This window comes from Bufo gargarizans, chromosome 5 (assembly GCF_014858855.1).
Source record: "Bufo gargarizans isolate SCDJY-AF-19 chromosome 5, ASM1485885v1, whole genome shotgun sequence".
Lineage (NCBI taxonomy): Eukaryota > Metazoa > Chordata > Amphibia > Anura > Bufonidae > Bufo > Bufo gargarizans.
This window is the reverse complement of record NC_058084.1, coordinates 482,901,632-482,920,024: the sequence shown is the minus strand read 5'-3', so window position 1 is coordinate 482,920,024 and position 18,393 is coordinate 482,901,632.

Sequence of the window (18,393 nt, the reverse complement as noted above, 5' to 3'; positions counted from 1 at the left end):
TCGGTCCAACATATGGAGGGTGGAATTCCAATGGGTGGAAATGTCGCATATCAGCCTATGTTGGGGGATGTTGTTCTGCCGCTGTAGCTCAAGGAGGGTGTGCTTTACGGTGTAAGAGTGGCTGAAGTGCATGCAAAGTTTCCTGGCCATTTTTAGGATGTCATTCAGATGGGTGGAAGACTTCAGGAACGGCTTGACAACCAGATTGAACACGTGCGCCATGCAGGGCGCATGGTTCAGCCCTCCTTGACGCAGCACCAACACCAAGTTCTTCCCGTTGTTAGTCACCATGGTTCCTATTTTGAGTTGTCATGGAGAAAGCCAGGATTTGATTTCTTGATGAAGGACACGGAGCAGTTCCTCCCTTGTGACTCCGTTCACCCAGGCAAACGAGGTGCAGAACAGCGTGACACCGCCGTGCCCTGCACATGTGGTATGCTGGAGGGCCACTGTGAATTGTCCCTGCAGTGGAGGCTTAGGACATGGTGGAGGATGAGGAGGCAGGGGCGGACATTGTCGCAGGACCAATGCCGTGAGAACGTGGAGGCAGAAGCGGTCTCACCTGGCCTAGTTACTGGTTGGGCTGTTCAGAAACCACATTCACCCAGTGGGCCAAAAAGGACATGTCGGCACTGCCGTGCACTTTGGCAGACACAGACAGGCTCAAGGACTGGCCCACCTTCTGTTCTACATATGTATGCAGGGCTGGTACTGCCTTTTTGGCAAAGAAATGACGGCATGGGACTTTCCACCTCGGCTCGGCACAAGCCATCAGTTCTCTGAAAGGTGCAGAGTCCACCACTTGAAAAGGGAGGGACTGCAGCACCAGCTCCCACATCACTACTTGCCCGCCTAGTGGAGGAAGCGGCGGATGTCTCCTCCACGTCTTGGCTGGGCAGTAGCTGCTGACTGTCCTCTAGTAGCTCGTCCTCACTGTATAGTGGAGCTGAGCCCACAGCATATAATGCTCCTCGCGGTGAGGGAACAGCAAAGGATAGAGGCAGGTTGTGGACCGCCGGGTTGCTGGTCAAGACATGACTGCTAGATGCTCAGGCCTCTCGTTGCGACTCCTGCTGCCACGGCCCCTTACTCTGCTGGAACCTCTGCCTGCTCCAGAAACATTTGGGCCTTTGCCACTTTCCTGTGCAGGGCCGGGCACTTCTCTGTATGACATACTGTTAGATCTAATAAATAAATAAAAAGGAAAATAAAACACCCAAAAAAGTCTGTAGTTTTCGCACTTCACCACACAACGGCTAATAAGCCCTTTTTGTCCCATTAATAAGCCAAACAATACTTTAGAACATATAACTGCACCGCACAAGGACAAATAAGACGTAGAAATATTGCCTAATAATAACCCCTGTTAATGGCTGTATCACACAGCACCTGCATCCCAATAACAAGAACGGGTTGCTGGAATTGCAGAGCTGTATAATGGCAATTTGGATCCACAGTCAGTGCAGCAAGGTGTAATAGGATTGTTCCTATTCCCCAGGCTGTAACCTCCCCTACTGAACCCTGTTCTACATAAATGCTGTGGGATGATTCCTCCCTATCCTTTCCCTGAACTTCTATTCAGCAAAATAAAAGTTTTAAAGTCTTTCCTAGCACTGTCCCTAGCGCCTGCTGACGTCTCTCCCTGCACTAAGTGCACTGGAAAATGGCAGAATCCAAGATGGCTGAGGCTATTTATAGGGCTGTGACATCACAGGGCTGGCTGGCAGCCATTTTAGGAAGAAATGTGATTCATTACCACCAAGCATGAGGAAATTCTTCCTAAAATTTGGATCGAATTCCACTTTGTCAACTTTGATTCGCTCATCTCTATTCAACAGCTTTACTTGTATCAACTTGCAGCCATACAAGAAGTGATATTTCTCTTTGTTCCAGCAGGTTTTAGGGTAAAATGGCAGGCAAACTTGAATATTCTACTTTCTCCTTCTCTGCTGTGCTAAACTCAGCTTAAGTCTGGCAGCTGGACTTTAGGGCTGGTCTGGTACCTTTAGAGTGGAGTACCTGTGGCTGTTGACCCCCTCTTCACACTCTATCCATAAATCTACAAGGAGTCAGGGTGCTCTATGAGCTGATTCCCTGGAGAGACTCCTGGAGGGGGGCCTTGCCTGCACTGCAACATCTTGACTAAGACTGACTAGACACTTCCTGCAACTCTTCCCTTGGTAGGAAGCAAGTCTAGCCCACTTTTGCCCAAAAGGGGAAGAACAGAATGGTAAGTTCCATTCTATCTAAAGATATCCCTGCCATATATCCGCTGCCACCTGCTGGTGAACCAGGCACATTACATGTAATACAAGAAACAACAGATAGCAATGGTTAGAAATGCACAATGTGGGAGGACCTGGAATCGATACACAGATTACATTATTGGTAGGTTATCAAAGACAGTCTGGGGTATTACACTTCCTCCTCCTTCATGGGACCTTCTCCATGTGGGTGTCACGCTGGACAGAATACAAGATACCCAGAATACAACAAAACAAATGTCTAGGCAAGAAGCTGGGGATTAATTAATCCCAAGGCTTTAAAAAATTCTTCCACCGACCGGAGGGCCAGAGAACCGGGCGGCAGAGAAAAGGCCCAGGATTGTGCGTCCCCTTTAAGCAGAGATATGATTATCCCTACCCTCTGACTCTCATCACCAGACGAAGATGGACGCAGCCAAAAATACAGCTTGCATGACTCTTTAAAGCGGATAAAGTCATCCACACTTCCTGCAAATCTATCAGGGAGAGCGACTTTAGGCTTCCCTTAAATTTGACTTCCTCCTATTGCACCTGATGTCAGAGCATTCTGACACTCTGTGACCGAATTACGCAGATCAGCCACCTCTAGGGATAATCCCTGCATGCAATCAACTAGCGCTTCAATTGACTCCATCTCAAAAAAAGCTGAGAAATGGCAGTCAAAGTATTGGCAGGTTATAATGTCACGCTGGACAGGATACAAGATACACAGAATACAACAAAACAAATGTCTAGGCAAGAAGCTGGGGATAAAGGTCACCTCCTGACAAATCCCTACCAGCTCTCCCTAGACTTCTATGCCCACATTCAGACCCTGAAGGTGGGAATGAACGTGTCCTCGTGCCTAGGCTGCAGATTCCCTAAAATCCCTAAGATGGTGAAAGGGGGAAAGAGGCAGCCTGCTCCCTCAGGACCTGGAGGGGGCAGGCGTCTCTCTAACAGCCTAGACAGACAATCACAAGAAAACAAAACCAACTTATCTTGTACTGAGCTGGAACAGCAATCCTTCCCTCCTTCCTTCCTCTGAACAAGACAGAAGCTATAACCCGCACAGGACACTGGGAGTGGGCATAATTTAAACTCATACCAACGACCCCACCCAGTGCACCTGAAGGGAGGCGGATACAGCTCAACTCCAAAACAATAACAAAAGGCTACACATGTGCTGCTAACCTAGCAGACCACCGCACATGACCTGAGCAGGACATGACAGTACCCCCCCTTCTACGGGTGACCTCCGGACACTCCGGCCCAACTTTATCCGGGTGGGATCTGTGAAAAGCCCTCACCAGTCGGCTGGCACTAACATCCACAGCCGGAACCCACACCCTCTCCTCAGGGCCGTATCCCCTCCAGTGTATCAGGTACTGAAGGGAACCCCGAAGAACTCTTGAGTCGAGAACCCTAGAGATCTCAAACTCTAAATTTCCATCAACCAGAAAAGGGGGAGGAGGCAATGGCGATGGTTCTACTGGTTTCACATATTTCTTCAGTAAAGACCTGTGGAACACATCATGGATCCTCCAAGGCGAAACGCTACAGGATTGACCACCGCAGATATTTTGTAAAGTCCAATAAATCTTGGACCCAGTTTCCAAGATGGTACTCTCAGTTTAATATTTTTAGTAGATAATCACACCAGATCACCCACACACAGGTCCGGACCAGTCATACGTCTCTTGTCAGCCATTCGCTTATACCTCACCCCCATCTTCTCCAAATTCACTTGGATCCTTCGCCAGATAGAAGACAAGGCAGAAGAAAATCTCTCCTCCTCTGGCATCCCAGAGGAACTAGTCCCAGAAAAGGTACCAAACTGAGGATGAAAACTGTATGCGCCAAAAAATGGCGACTTACCCGTGGACTCCTGCCTACGGTTATTTAAAGCAAACTCTGCTAGGGATAAGAATGAGGACCAGTCCTCCTGATTCTCAGCCACAAAGCACCTCAAGTAGGTCTCCAGGTTTTGGTTAGTACGCTCTGTCTGCCCATTCGACTGCGGATGAAAAGCCGAAGAGAATGAAAGTTGAATGCCAAACCGAGAGCAGAACGCCCTCCAAAACCTGGAGACAAACTGCGTGCCCCTATCAGAAACCACATCCGAGGGAATGCCATGTAATTTCACGATATTATCAACAAAAATCTGAGAAAGAGTCTTGGCATTGGGCAGACTAGCTAACAATACAAAGTGAGCCATTTTACTAAAACGGTCAACAACCACCAAAATTACTGTTTTCCCGGAGGAACTCGGCAGATCCGTAATAAAGTCCATAGACAAGTGCGTCCAAGGACGAGATGGAATAGACACAGGAAGAAGTGAACCAGAAGGTCGAGTGTGAGCAACCTTTGACCGTGCATAGGTTTCACAAGCTGCTACCTAATCCTCAACACTCTTACGTAACCCGGGCCACCAGAACCTCTGGGACACAAGATCAAAGGTGGACTTACCACCGGGATATCCAGCAAGGACAGTATCGTGATGTTCCTTGAATACCTTGCATCGCAGTCCATCGGGAACAAACAACCTCCCTGGGGGACAAGAACCAGGAGCCCCCTCCTGGGCTCCCAACACCTCCATCTCCAATTCGGGGTGCAGAGCGGAGACCAGCTCGGGCCTGGCTGCCTGTGTGTGTGTTAATAAAAAAAATAAAAAAAACAGAAGCCTGTCCGGACGGGCCCCCAGTGGCGTGGGGCCCCATAGCCACTGCTATGGTTTCTATGGCAATCCCTACGCCACTGCCACCACCCCATCAGCCAAAATCGGAGCAGGATCCTCTGAATCACATCCCCCAGGAAAACTGCGAAACAACGCATCTGCCTTGACATTTTTAACCCCCGGGCGAAAAGTAACCACAAAATTGAACCTGGTAAAGAACAGTGATCATCTAGCCTGTCTAGGGTTCAGACGCTTGGCAGATTGCAGGAAAGCCAAATTCTTATGATCAGTATATACCTTAACGGGATGAGACGCCCCCTCCAACCTGTGACGCCATTCCTCAAAGGCCAATTTAATGGCCAGCAAGTCCCTATCTCCTACATCATAATTCCTCTCGGCGACCGAGAGCTTCTTGGAAAAAAAAAGCACACGGAACCCATTTGCCAGGAGATGAACCCTGCGACAGCACTGCTCCAACCCCCACTTCTGATGCATCCACCTCCACCACGAATGGCTGAGACAAATCGGGCTGCACCAGAATGGGAGCAGACGCAAAACATTCCTTAATAGCCGAAAAGGCCTGCAATGCCTCATCCGACCAGACAGAGACGTCAACGCCCTTCTTAGTCATATCGGTCAGAGGTAGGGATGAGCGAACTCGAACTGTATAGTTCGGGTTCGTACCGAATTTTGGGGTGTCCGTGACACGGACCCCAACCCGGACATTTTCGTAAAAGTCCGGGTTCGGGTTCGGTGTTCGTCGCTTTCTTCGCGCTTTTGTGACGCTTTCTTGGCGCTTTTTGAAAGGCTGCAAAGCAGCCAATCAACAAGCGTCATACTACTTGCCCCAAGAGGCCATCACAGCCATGCCTACTATTGGCATGGCTGTGATTGGCCAGAGCACCATGTGACCCAGCCTCTATTTAAGCTGGAGTCACATAGCGCCGCCCGTCACTCTGCTCTGATTAGCGTAGGGAGAGGTTGCGGCTGCGACAGTAGGGCGAGATTAGGCAGATTAACTCCTCCAAAGGACTTGATTAACTGATCGATCTGCAGCTGTGGATCATTGAGCTGCTGATCCTCAATTGCTCACTGTTTTTAGGCTGCACAGACCGTTTGTCAGTCACATTTTTCTGGGGTGATCGGCGGCCATTTTGTGTCTTGTGGTGCGCCAGCACAAGCTGCGACCAAGTGCATTTAACCCTCAATGGTGTGGTTGTTTTTTGGCTAAAGCCTACATCAGGGTGAAGCTGTCACACCAAGTGCATTTAACCAGCAATAGTCTGTTCATTTTTTGGCCATATACAAAATCAGGGGCAAGCTGCGCCTGTCACCAAGTGCATTTAACCCTCAATGGTGTGGTTGTTTTTTGGCTAAAGCCTACATCAGGGTGAAGCTGTCACACCAAGTGCATTTAACCAGCAATAGTCTGTTCATTTTTTGGCCATATACTAAATCAGGGGCAAGCTGCGCCTGTCACCAAGTGCATTTAACCCTCAATGGTGTGGTTGTTTTTTGGCTAAAGCCTACATCAGGGTGAAGCTGTCACACCAAGTGCATTTAACCAGCAATAGTCTGTTTATTTTTTGGCCATATCCCAGTCTAATTCTGTCACTAAATCCATACCGGTCATCCAGCGCCTAAATACTAGGCCTCAAATTTATATCCAGCTAAATCTGTCCCTAGTGCTGTAGCTGGGCGAGTTATTTAGTGTCCGTTCAAGCACATTTCTTGTTCTGGGTTGAAATACAATTCCCAATTTAGCAATTTCATAATTTAGTGGTTTCTGCTATATCAGAGCTATTTTAAATCTATCCCTAAAAGGGTATATAATATTCAAGGTGCACATTGGGTCATTCAGAATAACTTCACACACACCCGCTACTGTGTATTTCCAAGTCTAATTCTGGCACTAAACCCATACCTGTCACCCAGCGCCTAAATACTAGGCCTCAAATTTATATCCCGCTAAATCTGTCCTTAGTGCTGTAGCTGGGCGAGTTATTTAGTGTCCGTTCAAGCACATTTCTTGTTCTGGGTTGAAATACAATTCCCAATTTAGCAATTTCATAATTTAGTGGTTTCTGCTATATCAGAGCTATTTGAAATCTATCCCTAAAAGGGTATATAATATTCAAGGTGCACATTGGGTCATTCAGAATAACTTCACACACACCCGCTACTGTGTATTTCCAAGTCTAATTCTGGCACTAAACCCATACCTGTCACCCAGCGCCTAAATACTAGGCCTCAAATTTATATCCCGCTAAATCTGTCCTTAGTGCTGTAGCTGGGCGAGTTATTTAGTGTCCGTTCAAGCACATTTCTTGTTCTGGGTTGAAATACAATTCCCAATTTAGCAATTTCATAATTTAGTGGTTTCTGCTATATCAGAGCTATTTGAAATCTATCCCTAAAAGGGTATATAATATTCAAGGTGCACATTGGGTCATTCAGAATAACTTCACACACACCCGCTACTGTGTATTTCCAAGTCTAATTCTGGCACTAAACCCATACCTGTCACCCAGCGCCTAAATACTAGGCCTCAAATTTATATCCCGCTAAATCTGTCCTTAGTGCTGTAGCTGGGCGAGTTATTTAGTGTCCGTTCAAGCACATTTCTTGTTCTGGGTTGAAATACAATTCCCAATTTAGCAATTTCATAATTTAGTGGTTTCTGCTATATCAGAGCTATTTTAAATCTATCCCTAAAAGGGTATATAATATTCAAGGTGCACATTGGGTCATTCAGAATAACTTCACACACACCCGCTACTGTGTATTTCCAAGTCTAATTCTGGCACTAAACCCATACCTGTCACCCAGCGCCTAAATACTAGGCCTCAAATTTATATCCCGCTAAATCTGTCCTTAGTGCTGTAGCTGGGCGAGTTATTTAGTGTCCGTTCAAGCACATTTCTTGTTCTGGGTTGAAATACAATTCCCAATTTAGCAATTTCATAATTTAGTGGTTTCTGCTATATCAGAGCTATTTGAAATCTATCCCTAAAAGGGTATATAATATTCAAGGTGCACATTGGGTCATTCAGAATAACTTCACACACACCCGCTACTGTGTATTTCCAAGTCTAATTCTGGCACTAAACCCATACCTGTCACCCAGCGCCTAAATACTAGGCCTCAAATTTATATCCCGCTAAATCTGTCCTTAGTGCTGTAGCTGGGCGAGTTATTTAGTGTCCGTTCAAGCACATTTCTTGTTCTGGGTTGAAATACAATTCCCAATTTAGCAATTTCATAATTTAGTGGTTTCTGCTATATCAGAGCTATTTGAAATCTATCCCTAAAAGGGTATATAATATTCAAGGTGCACATAGGGTCATTCAGAATAACTTCACACACCCGCTACTGTGCATTTCCAAATCTAATTCTGTCACTAAACCCATACCTGTCACCCAGCGCCTAAATACTAGGCCTCAAATTTATATCCCGCTAAATCTCTCGTTACCGCTGTCCTGTTGTGGCTGGGAAAGTTATTTAGTGTCCGTCAAAGCACATTTTTTTTCTGGGTTGAAATACAATTCCCAATTTAGCAATTTCATAATTTAGTCGTTTCTGCTATATCAGAGCTATTTGAAATCTATCCCTAAAAGGGTAGATCATATTGAAGGTGCACATAGGGTCATTCAGAATAACTTCACACACACGCTTCTGTGCATTTCCAAGTCTAATTCTGTCACTAAATCCATACCGGTCACCCAGCGCCTAAATACTAGGCCTCAAATTTATATCCCGCTGAATTTGAATACAATACATTGGGCCAAATAATATATTTGTTGTTGTGGTGAACCATAACAATGAGAAAAACATCTAGTAAGGGACGCGGACGTGGACATGGTCGTGGTGGTGTTAGTGGACCCTCTGGTGCTGGGAGAGGACGTGGCCGTTCTGCCACATCCACACGTCCTAGTGTACCAACTACCTCAGGTCCCAGTAGCCGCCAGAATTTACAGCGATATATGGTGGGGCCCAATGCCGTTCTAAGGATGGTAAGGCCTGAGCAGGTACAGGCATTAGTCAATTGGGTGGCCGACAGTGGATCCAGCACGTTCACATTATCTCCCACCCAGTCTTCTGCAGAAAGCGCACAGATGGCGCCTGAAAACCAAGCCCATCAGTCTGTCACATCACCCCCATGCATACCAGGGAAACTGTCTCAGCCTCAAGTTATGCAGCAGTCTCTTATGCTGTTTGAAGACTCCGCTGGCAGGGTTTCCCAAGGGCATCCACCTAGCCCTTCCCCAGCGGTGAAAGACATAGAATGCACTGACGCACAACCACTTATGTTTCCTGATGATGAGGACATGGGAATACCACCTCAGCATGTCTCTGATGATGACGAAACACAGGTGCCAACTGCTGCGTCTTTCTGCAGTGTGCAGACTGAACAGGAGGTCAGGGATCAAGACTGGGTGGAAGACGATGCAGGGGACGATGAGGTCCTAGACCCCACATGGAATGAAGGTCGTGCCACTGACTTTCACAGTTCGGAGGAAGAGGCAGTGGTGAGACCGAGCCAACAGCGTAGCAAAAGAGGGAGCAGTGGGCAAAAGCAGAACACCCGCCGCCAAGAGACTCCGCCTGCTACTGACCGCCGCCATCTGGGACCGAGCACCCCAAAGGCAGCTTCAAGGAGTTCCCTGGCATGGCACTTCTTCAAACAATGTGCTGACGACAAGACCCGAGTGGTTTGCACGCTGTGCCATCAGAGCCTGAAGCGAGGCATTAACGTTCTGAACCTGAGCACAACCTGCATGACCAGGCACCTGCATGCAAAGCATGAACTGCAGTGGAGTAAACACCTTAAAACCAAGGAAGTCACTCAGGCTCCCCCTGCTACCTCTTCTGCTGCTGCCGCCTCCGCCTCTTCTGCTGCTGCCGCCTCGGCCTCTTCCTCCGCCTCTGGAGGAACGTTGGCACCTGCCGCCCAGCAAACAGGGGATGTACCACCAACACCACCACCACCACCTCCGTCACCAAGCGTCTCAACCATGTCACACGCCAGCGTTCAGCTCTCCATCTCACAAACATTTGATAGAAAGCGTAAATTCCCACCTAGCCACCCTCGATCCCTGGCCCTGAATGCCAGCATTTCTAAACTACTGGCCTATGAAATGCTGTCATTTAGGCTGGTGGACACAGACAGCTTCAAACAGCTCATGTCGCTTGCTGTCCCACAGTATGTTGTTCCCAGCCGGCACTACTTCTCCAAGAGAGCCGTGCCTTCCCTGCACAACCAAGTATCCGATAAAATCAAGTGTGCACTGCGCAACGCCATCTGTGGCAAGGTCCACCTAACCACAGATACGTGGACCAGTAAGCACGGCCAGGGACGCTATATCTCCCTAACTGCACACTGGGTAAATGTAGTGGCAGCTGGGCCCCAGGCGGAGAGCTGTTTGGCGCACGTCCTTCCGCCGCCAAGGATCGCAGGGCAACATTCTTTGCCTCCTGTTGCCACCTCCTCCTTCTCGGCTTCCTCCTCCTCTTCTTCCACCTGCTCATCCAGTCAGCCACACACCTTCACCACCAACTTCAGCACAGCCCGGGGTAAACGTCAGCAGGCCATTCTGAAACTCATATGTTTGGGGGACAGGCCCCACACCGCACAGGAGTTGTGGCGGGGTATAGAACAACAGACCGACGAGTGGTTGCTGCCGGTGAGCCTCAAGCCCGGCCTGGTGGTGTGTGATAATGGGCGAAATCTCGTTGCAGCTCTGGGACTAGCCAATTTGACGCACATCCCTTGCTTGGCGCATGTGCTGAATTTGGTGGTGCAGAAGTTCATTCACAACTACCCCGACATGTCAGAGCTGCTGCATAAAGTGCGGGCCGTCTGTTCGCGCTTCCGGCGTTCACATCCTGCTGCTGCTCGCCTGTCTGCGCTACAGCGTAACTTCGGCCTTCCCGCTCACCGCCTCATATGCGACGTGCCCACCAGGTGGAACTCCACCTTGCACATGCTGGACAGACTGTGCGAGCAGCAGCAGGCCATAGTGGAGTTTCAGCTGCAGCACGCACGGGTCAGTCGCACTGCGGAACAGCACCACTTCACCACCAATGACTGGGCCTCCATGCGAGACCTGTGTGCCCTGTTGCGCTGTTTCGAGTACTCCACCAACATGGCCAGTGGCGATGACACCGTTATCAGCGTTACAATACCACTTCTATGTCTCCTTGAGAAAACACTTAGGGCGATGATGGAAGAGGAGGTGGCCCAGGAGGAGGAGGAGGAGGAGGAGGAAGAGGGGTCATTTTTAGCACTTTCAGGCCAGTCTCTTCGAAGTGACTCAGAGGGAGGTTTTTGGCAACAGCAGAGGCCAGGTACAAATGTGGCCAGCCAGGGCCCACTACTGGAGGACGAGGAGGACGAGGATGAGGAGGAGGTGGAGGAGGATGAGGATGAAGCATGGTCACAGCGGGGTGGCACCCAACGCAGCTCGGGTCCATCACTGGTGCGTGGCTGGGGGGAAAGGCAGGACGATGACGATACGCCTCCCACAGAGGACAGCTTGTCCTTATCCCTGGGCAGCCTGGCACACATGAGCGACTACATGCTGCAGTGCCTGCGCAACGACAGCAGAGTTGCCCACATTTTAACCTGTGCGGACTACTGGGTTGCCACCCTGCTGGATCCACGCTACAAAGACAATGTGCCCACCTTACTTCCTGCACTGGAGCGTGATAGGAAGATGCGCGAGTACAAGCGCACGTTGGTAGACGCGCTACTGAGAGCATTCCCAAATGTCACAGGGGAACAAGTGGAAGCCCAAGGCCAAGGCAGAGGAGGAGCAAGAGGTCGCCAAGGCAGCTGTGTCACGGCCAGCTCCTCTGAGGGCAGGGTTAGCATGGCAGAGATGTGGAAAACTTTTGTCAACACGCCACAGCTAACTGCACCACCACCTGATACGCAACGTGTTAGCAGGAGGCAACATTTCACTAACATGGTGGAACAGTACGTGTGCACACCCCTCCACGTACTGACTGATGGTTCGGCCCCATTCAACTTCTGGGTCTCTAAATTGTCCACGTGGCCAGAGCTAGCCTTTTATGCCTTGGAGGTGCTGGCCTGCCCGGCAGCCAGCGTTTTGTCTGAACGTGTATTCAGCACGGCAGGGGGCGTCATTACAGACAAACGCAGCCGCCTGTCTACAGCCAATGTGGACAAGCTGACGTTCATAAAAATGAACCAGGCATGGATCCCACAGGACCTGTCCGTCCCTTGTCCAGATTAGACATTAACTACCTCCCCATAACCATATATTATTGGACTCCAGGGCACTTCCTCATTCAATCCTATTTTTATTTTCATTTTACCATTATATTGCGATGCTACCCAAAGTTGAATGAACCTCTCCTCTGCCTGTGTGCTAGGCCTAAATATATGCCAATGGACTGTTGCAGTGGTGGCTGACATGAAGCCTGATTCTCTGCTATGACATGCAGACTAATTCTCTGCTGACATGAAGCCAGATTGTCTGTTACGGGACCTCTCTCCTCTGCCTGGGTGCTGGGCCTAAATTTATGACAATGGACTGTTGCAGTGGTGGCTGACGTGAAGCCTCATTCTCTGCTATGACATGCAGACTGATTCTCTGCTGACATGAAGCCAGATTGTCTGTTACGGGACCTCTCTCCTCTGCCTGTGTGCTAGGCCTAAATATATGCCAATGGACTGTTGCAGTGGTGGCTGACGTGAAGCCTGATTCTCTGCTATGACATGCAGACTGATTCTCTGCTGACATGAAGCCAGATCCTCTGTTACGGGACCTCTCTCCTCTGCCTGTGTGTGTGCTGGGCCTAAATATATGCCAATGGACTGTTGCAGTGGTGGCTGACGTGAAGCCTCATTCTCTGCTATGACATGCAGACTAATTCTCTGCTGACATGAAGACAGATTCTCTGTTACGGGACCTCCCTCCTCTGCCTGGGTGCTGGGCCTAAATATATGCCAATGGACTGTTGCAGTGGTGGCTGACGTGAAGCCTCATTCTCTGCTATGACATGCAGACTGATTCTCTGCTGACATGAAGCCAGATCGTCTGTTACGGGACCTCTCTGCTCTGCCTGTGTGCTAGGCCTAAATATATGCCAATGGACTGTTGCAGTGGTGGGTGACGTGAAGCCTCATTCTCTGCTATGACATGCAGACTGATTCTCTGCTGTCATGAAGCCAGATTGTCTGTTACGGGACCTCTCTGCTCTGCCTGTGTGCTAGGCCTAAATATATGCCAATGGACTGTTGCAGTGGTGGGTGACGTGAAGCCTCATTCTCTGCTATGACATGCAGACTGATTCTCTGCTGTCATGAAGCCAGATTGTCTGTTACGGGACCTCTCTGCTCTGCCTGTGTGCTAGGCCTAAATATATGCCAATGGACTGTTGCAGTGGTGGGTGACGTGAAGCCTGATTCTCTGCTATGACATGCAGACTAATTCTCTGCTGACATGAAGCCAGATCCTCTGTTACGGGACCTCCCTCCTCTGTCTGGGTGCCGGGGCCTAAATATATGCCAATGGACTGTTGCAGTGGTGGCTGACATGAAGCCTGATTCTCTGCTATGACATGCAGACTAATTCTCTGCTGACATGAAGCCAGATTGTCTGTTACGGGACCTCTCTGCTCTGCCTGTGTGCTAGGCCTAAATATATGCCAATGGACTGTTGCAGTGGTGGCTGACGTGAAGCCTCATTCTCTGCTATGACATGCAGACTGATTCTCTGCTGACATGAAGCCAGATTGTCTGTTACGGGACCTCTCTCCTCTGCCTGTGTGCTAGGCCTAAATATATGCCAATGGACTGTTGCAGTGGTGGCTGACGTGAAGCCTCATTCTCTGCTATGACATGCAGACTAATTCTCTGCTGACATGAAGCCAGATTGTCTGTTACGGGACCTCTCTCCTCTGCCTGGGTGCTGGGCCTAAATTTATGACAATGGACTGTTGCAGTGGTGGCTGACGTGAAGCCTGATTCTCTGCTATGACATGCAGACTGATTCTCTGCTGACATGAAGCCAGATCCTCTGTTACGGGACCTCTCTCCTCTGCCTGTGTGTGTGCTGGGCCTAAATATATGCCAATGGACTGTTGCAGTGGTGGCTGACGTGAAGCCTCATTCTCTGCTATGACATGCAGACTAATTCTCTGCTGACATGAAGACAGATTCTCTGTTACGGGACCTCTCTCCTCTGCCTGGGTGCCGGGGCCTAAATATCTGAGAATGGACTGTTCCAGTGGTGGGTGACGGGAAGCCAGATTCTCTGCTATGGAACCTCTCTCCAATTGATTTTGGTTAATTTTTATTTATTTAATTTTTAATTTAATTCATTTCCCTATCCACATTTGTTTGCAGGGGATTTACCTACATGTTGCTGCCTTTTGCAGCCCTCTAGCTCTTTCCTGGGCTGTTTTACAGCCTTTTTAGTGCCGAAAAGTTCGGGTCCCCATTGACTTCAATGGGGTTCGGGTTCGGGACGAAGTTCGGATCGGGTTCGGATCCCGAACCCGAACATTTCCGGGATGTTCGGCCGAACTTCTCGAACCCGAACATCCAGGTGTTCGCTCAACTCTAGTCAGAGGTTTTACAATGGTAGAATAGTTCAAGATACATTTTTTATAATAATTGGTAAACTCCAAAAACCGCATCAGAGCTTTCTGATTCTCCGGTCGGTCCCATTCCAGAACCGCCCGGACCTTTTCGGGGTTCATACGAAAACCAGAGTCAAAAGTAGATATCCCAGAAACAGAAGCTCCTGCACAGAAAAAACACATTTCTCCAATTTGGCATATAATTTATTCTCCCGAAGGATCGACAAAACCTGTCTCACGTGATCCTGATGGGTCTTCAGATCCGGAGAGTAAATTAGAATGTCATTCAAGTAAACTACCACAACCTCCCCACAAAATGATGGAAAATGTCATTGACGAATCGCTTAAATACCGCTGGCGCGTTAGTTAACCCAAAAGGCATAACCAGATTCACAAAATGACCCTCGTGCGTATTGAAGGCAGTTTTCCACTCATCCCCTTCCTTGATTCTGATCAGATTGTAGGCCCCTCTTAAATCCAACTCAGAACACCTTGGCTCCAACAATCTGATCAAAAAGATCGAAGATCAAAGGAAGGGGATACGGATCACAGACCGTAATATGGTTCAACCCAAACAAGGTCTCAGCGTTCCATCCTTTTTCTTTACAAAGAATAAACCAACAGCAACCGGAGACTTAGATGGCCTAATATGACCTTTTGCCAAACTCTCGACGATATACTTTCGCATGACCTCTCTTTCGGGTTGTGAGAGGTTGTAAAGCCAAGACTTTGGCAACTTAGCCCCTGGGATGAGATTAACTGGACAATCATAGTCACGATGAGGGGGCAATTCCTGAGCCCCACCCTTCGAAAAGACATCCGCAAAATCTGAGAGGTACTGAGGTAAAGCCATAGTAGACACACCAGAGATAGATGTGCCAAGACAATTGTCCGAACAAAACTCACTCCAACCAATGATCTGTCTTGTTTGCCAATCTATAATTGGGTTATGTTTTGTCAACCACGGTAAACCTAAGACTATAGGAGAGGGCAAGTCCTTCATCACAAAACAAGACATGATCTCAACATGTGAATCACCAACCCTTAACTGAATACCATGAGCAATATGAGTGAGGGGAAGAATCAATTGCGAAAACCGGAATCTCTCTTTCTAAAGTGCAAGTATTTAGACCCAGATTTTGAAGAAAAAGAAAATCAATAAGGTTTACGCCAGCACCACAGTCAAGGAATACTTCAACAATAAATTTTCTTAAAACTAGCGCCACAGTAGCTGGAAAGAGAAAACGAGTATTACAGGGAGCTTGCATACCTGCTCCATTCATGCTACCAAGAGTCAAGGATGTTTTTTTTTTCTTTAAGTAAAAACCTCTTTGTGATTCTCTCTCATCAACATGCGGTTTAACAAAAGGACAAGCAAAAATAAAATGACCACTTTTCCCACAGTAATAACATAGTTTGTGCAACCTCCTAAAGTTCCTACTACCAGAACGGATAGACACCTGACCCAGCTGCATGGGTTCCACCCCTACCCCAGAGTTACATATCATATCACCCTGGGGAGCAGGCGAGACGAAACCACTCACAGAAGGGATCCCTTGCGCGGAGGGAACCTTACACCTCTCTCTAATACGTCTATCTAACCGCACTGCCAAAGACATAGCATTCTCCAATGTATCCGGGTACTTATGAAAAGCAAGGGCATCTTTCAATCTCTCAGATAACCCCTGACAAAACTGACTACGTAACGCGGGGTCATTCCACTTTGACTCAGTAGCCCATCTCCTAAACTCAATGCAGTAAGCCTCTGCAGTATGTTCGCCTTGAAATAAATTACACAATTTAGATTCCGCCATCGAGACCCGATCTGGATCATCATAAAATTATACCCAAGGCTTTAAAAAATTCTTCCACCGACCGGAGAGCCAGAGAACCGGATGGCAGAGAAAAGGCCCAGGATATTGTGTCCCCTTTAAGCAGGGATATGATTATCCCTACCCTCTGACTCTCATCACCAAACGAAGATGGACGCAGCTGAAAATACAGCTTGCATGACTCTTTAAAGCGGATAAAGTCATCCACACTCCCTGCGAATCTATCAGGGAGAGCGACTTTAGGCTCCCCTTAAATTTGACTTACTCCTATTGCACCTGATGTCAGAGCATTCTGACACTCTGTGACCGAATTACGCAGATCAGCCACCTCTAGGGATAATCCCTGCATGCAATCAACTAGCGCTTCAATTGACTCCATCTCAAAAACAGCAGAGAAATGGCAGTCAAAGTATTGGCGGGTTATAATGTCACGCTGGACAGGATACAAGATACACAGAATACAACAAAACAAATGTCTAGGCAAGAAGCTGGGGATAAAGGTCACCTCCTGAAAAACCCCTACCAGCTCTCCCTAGACTTATATGCCCACATTCAGACCCTGAAGGTGGGAATGAATGTGTCCTCGTGCCTAGGCTGCAGATTACCTAAAATCCCTAAGATGGTGAAAGGGGGAAAGAGGCAGCCTGCTCCCTCAGGACCTGGAGGGGGCAGGCGTCTCTCTAACAGCCTAGACAGACAATCACAAGAAAACAAAACCAACTTATCTTGTACTGAGCTGGAACAGCAATCCTTCCCTCCTTCCTTCCTCTGAACAAGACAGAAGCTATAACCTGCACAGGACACTGGGACTGGGCGTAATTTAAACTCATACCAACGACCCCACCCAGTGCACCTGAAGGGAGGCGGATACAGCTCACTCCAAAACAATAACAAAAGGCTACACATGTGCTGCTAACCTAGCAGACCTCTGCACATGACCTGAGCAGGGCATGACAGTGGTTCCCCAACAACTACACGGTGTCCAGTTGTTCTACATTTGCCATGCATTTTTGCATCAGCGGGAGCTTCTGCTCTTAGACAAGTATTAGGGGGATGACATTGTTGATGCTGCAGTTATGCCTACTGAGAAATCTTGCGGAGTTGGAATGTTGCAGATCAAGCAGTGCAGTGGCTGAATGTTCTGTCACTGCAAGTCCAGGAGGGTTTTCCTTGACAAATATGCAAGGCTAAATTGGCAAATGCCTGAAATACGAGGGCAGTATTCTAGACAATGGCAGCACCTTCTACAAGCACCACCAAATTGATCATATGCACCAGGCAGGGAACATATGTTATTTCCCTCAAATGTAGCGCAGCCAAGATGTTCCTGCCATTGTTCCTGACCATCTTGCCCACTTGGAGTTGGCAGGGAAACAGCCAGTGGGATGTCTGTTGAAGTAATCTGCTGTGTGTGTCCACTCACCCGCATGGCAAAGCTTCACTTTACACATACAATAGGTTGGAGGGGGAGTAGGAAGAACTGCTGTGCCTTCTTCTGTTGGGGAAGAGACAATGTATGACACAAAAGTGGAGCTGTCAGTAGGACCTGGCCTTATAGCTGGGGTGCTGCCTCGCCACTGCCAAGAAAAGCATTGACCTAGTGGACTGTGAAAGAAATGTACTGTCTCTCCCTGTAACAGCTGCTCCAGGTGTCCACCGTGGCATGCACCCTGCCACACAGCAACAGTTGCAAGGAGCGGCCCACGTTCCCTGCCACATGAGAGTGCAAAGCAAGGATGGCTTTTTTTTGGAAAACTAATGGTGGCGAGATATCTTCCAGTTCAGCTGAGAGCACATCATTGGCTCCTTAAAGGCAGAAGAATCCAGTAAGTGTTATGGCAGCAACTGCACAGTCAACAACTTGACTAGGTGGGAGTTAAGCTTGTGCACCAGCAGATTGCTAAGAGCGTAGAGTTGTTTTCTGGCCACACATTCCATTATCAATGGCTAACAATGGAGCGGAGAAGGAGCGGGAGAGGCAGTAATGAATTCTGACAAGGACACTGTAAGGCCCATGGATGCAGACTGG